This window comes from Mustela nigripes, chromosome 4 (assembly GCF_022355385.1).
Source record: "Mustela nigripes isolate SB6536 chromosome 4, MUSNIG.SB6536, whole genome shotgun sequence".
In the NCBI taxonomy this organism is placed as follows: Eukaryota; Metazoa; Chordata; class Mammalia; order Carnivora; family Mustelidae; genus Mustela; species Mustela nigripes.
In genome coordinates this window covers 135,335,292-135,338,976 of record NC_081560.1, presented here as the reverse complement: position 1 = coordinate 135,338,976, position 3,685 = coordinate 135,335,292, and positions in this window count along the sequence as shown.

Genomic DNA, 3,685 nt, shown 5'->3' with positions numbered 1-3,685 from the left:
TCTTTTTTTTTTTTTTTTTAAGATTTTATTTATTTATTTGATAGACAAGAGATCACAAGTAGGCAGAGAGGCAGGCAGAGCAAGAGGAAGCAAGCAGACTCCCTGCTGAGCAGAGAGCCCCATGCGATGCCGGGCTTGATCCCAGGACTCTGGGATCCTGACCTGAGCCTAAGGCAGAGGCTTTAACCCACTGAGCCACCCAGATGCCCCTAGAATGTATTTAAATACTGCTCGGAAGGATCCAATATTGAAATGGAAGTTACAGGGAAAGAAGAAATAATTCTCTCCTGAAGAACTAGCAGTCCTTGAGAACTGGGACGGAGGCCAGCGCGCACAGAGAGGGATTAATCTTTGACTGAAAGAAGGACATTTCCTTCCTGGTGATGGAAAGCAGAAGATGGGTGCGGGTGGAGGGAGGTCACTAAACTGCAGCTGGGAAAAGGAGAGGATTTTCCATCTGTGGCTTCGACTTCTCTTAGGAAAAAGGTGGTCAATAATTGAGAACAAATGGGGTTCAAAGGTGGACACGGATTGGATGGTTTAGAAAAACAGTGTTAGAGGCCTCATTGACGCTGGTAATTGTGACTGTGTGACTGGGAGAGTGGGGATTCAGACCGCCTGCCAGAGGACCTTTGCATAATCCAGCTTCAGGAAGCAGAAAGGCCTCTTGACCACAGGCCATATGACTCTGCTTTCTTCACATAGGAACACATGGAATTAATAACCTGACACTAGGTAAGCAAGGCCTAGGCTGATCCATTTTCATGAAATTATTTCTATGTGATAACTAAAGAAAGAGAACAAAAATGTAATGTATTCCTTGGACTTTATATTATGTACTAGGTCATGATAATTTTGGTGTGCTCACAACCTTATATTATTCTGTTAAAGGATAAAGAAACCCCATCTTTCAGGGTTCCAAAAAGAAAGGAACATTGCATATCATTACCACTCCTGAGCATAAAGGACGAAGGCCATCGCAAAATGGAAAGATAGTGACCAAGTCATCTCATAGAGGAGCTCATTTATTCTGAATCACCCGAGATGGGGCAGGGATGGTTGGAAGCAGAAGTTAAAAGAGTATGGACTGTGGGACCAGATTGCCTCGGTTCAAATCTGGCTCCTTCTCCTAACAGCTGTGTTAATGCTGGGCAGTCCAGTTACCTCTCCTGTGCTTATTTCTTAATTGAGGATTACATGACTATTAGACACACAGTGGTTTAGAGGGAAGCACTTAGAACAGTGTTGGCATATAGTAAACTATTATAATCTCCATTTCTGCTCAGATATGAGAAACAGTTCAAGGAGAGCAACTTCATTACTAGAGAGCTGGGCAACTAGTGAGGATAATATCTGATTATGCTTTAAGCTTATCTCTAGTAGAAAATACAGCCTTTTTTTTTTTTTAAGATTTTATTTATTTGACAGAGGAAGACACAGCGACAGAGGGAGCACAAGTAGGGGGAGTGGGAGAGGGAAAAGCAGGCTTCCCGCTGAGCAGGAAGCCCAATATAGGGCTAGATCGCACAACCCTAGGATCATGACCTGAGCCAAAGGCAGATGCCTAAATACTGAGCCACCCAGGCACCCCAGAAAATACAGTCTTAACAAGGGTGAATCTCAAAAGCATTATGGTAAATGGTCCAAGCTAGCTATTTTATTCTCATTAACATTCTGAGAAGGGCAAAAAAACTAAAGAAATCTGACCAGTCATTGCCAGGAGCAACCATCTGGGGAGGAGGCAATCTGACTACAAAGGATACTAGGGAATTTGGGGGGCTATTGGAAATATGTTGTAATCTGAGCCATCTGATATAGTAGGAACTAACCACAATGGCTACTGAATACTCAAATTGTGACTAGTGCAAGAAAGGAACAGGACTTTTCGTTGTACTTAATTTTAAAATTTTTCTTTTTAAAGTAAGCTCTACATCTGACATGGGGCTTGAACTTAGAATTTCAAAATCAAGAGTGGCATGCTCTATAGACGGAGCAAACCAGGTACCCCGGTTGTATTTAATTTTAATTAACAAAAATTTAAACTTAAAAATTGATCATTGATTCAATTATTGGAAACCTTTAAAGTATGTTTAGAGGGGCACCTGGGTGGCTTAGTGGGTTAAGCCTCTTCCTTGGGCTCAGGTCATGATCTCAGGGTCCTGGAATCGAGCTCCACCTCGGGCTCTCTGCTTGGCAGGGAGCCTCTTCTCCCTCTCGTTCTGCCTGCCTCTCTGCTGGCTTGTGATCTCTCTCTCTCTCTCTCTGTTAAATAAATAAAATCTTAAAAAAAAAAAAAAAAGGTATGTTTAGAATAACTCTGGTACGCATATCTACTTTTTCAAGTAAATTTGATGAAGCAGATCAAGTATTTCATATGAAAATTTAACTTCTGAATGGAGATATACTACATATATAAAATACACACTACATTTCAAAGACTTAATGCAAAAAACTTCATCATTACTGTTAGAATGATACTATTTTGGGGAGCACTTGGGTAGGTCAGTCAGTTAAATGGCTGATTCTTGATTTTGGCTCAAGTCATGATCTCAGGGTCCTGGGATCAAGCCCCAAATCAGGTCCTCACTCAACCGAGATTCAGCCTGAGGAGTCCCTCTCCACCCCCCTGCTCTTGCATGTGCACACCCTCTGTCTCAAAAAAATTAATTATCTTTAAAAAAAATGAGGGGAGCCTGGGTGGCTCAATCATTAAACGTCTGCCTTCTGCTCAGGTCATGATCTCGGTGTCCTAGGATTGAGTCCCCACATCAGGCTCTCTGCTCAGCGGGAAGCCTGCTTTTTCCTCTCCCACTCCCCCTGCTTGTGTTCCCTCTCTTTCTGTGTCTCTGTCAAATAAATAAAGTCTTTAAAAATAAAATAAAATAAAATGGTATTATTTTGGACAAATTTAGTTAAAATATACAATTAAAATAATTTCTTGACACTTTTTTACTTTTTATTTTATTTTATTTATTTATTTCAGAGAGAGAGAAAGAGAGAGAACACATACAAGCAGGGAGAAGGGCAGAAGAGGAGGGAGAATCAGACCTGCTGCTTCTGAGCAGGGAGCCTGATGTGGGGCTTGATCCCTGGACCCTGATATCATGATCTGAGCAGAAGACAGATGCTGAACTGATTGAGCCATCCAGGTGCCTCTCTTTTTTTCCTTTTGATTTTTATTTCTTAAGATTTTATTTATTTATTTGATAGACAGAGATCACAAGTAGGCAGAGAGGCAGGCAGAGAGAGAGAGGGAGAAATAGGTCCCCAATGAGCAGAGAGCCCGATGCAGGGCTCGATCCCAAGACCCTGAGATCATGACCTGAGCCCAAGGCAGAGGCTTAATCCACTGAGCCACCCAGGCGCCCCTCCTTTTTATTGTTCTTAATTTACTTTTCTTATTTACTTTTTAAAATGTGGCTATCCTACAAAAATTTTAACTAGAAATGTAATGGTTTTCTGTTGGACAGAGCTGTTCTATGTCTTGATTATTGTGGTGGTTATAGGACTATATATGTTTGTCAAAATTCAGAGAACTCATGTAAAGGGAGAATTCTGATGCATGTAAATTATTTCTCAATAAACATAAGTGTTAAAGGGTGCCTGACTCTTGGTCTTGGGGCCATGAGTTCTAGTCCCCCACTGGGGATAGAGATTACTAAAACAAACAAACAAACAAACAAAC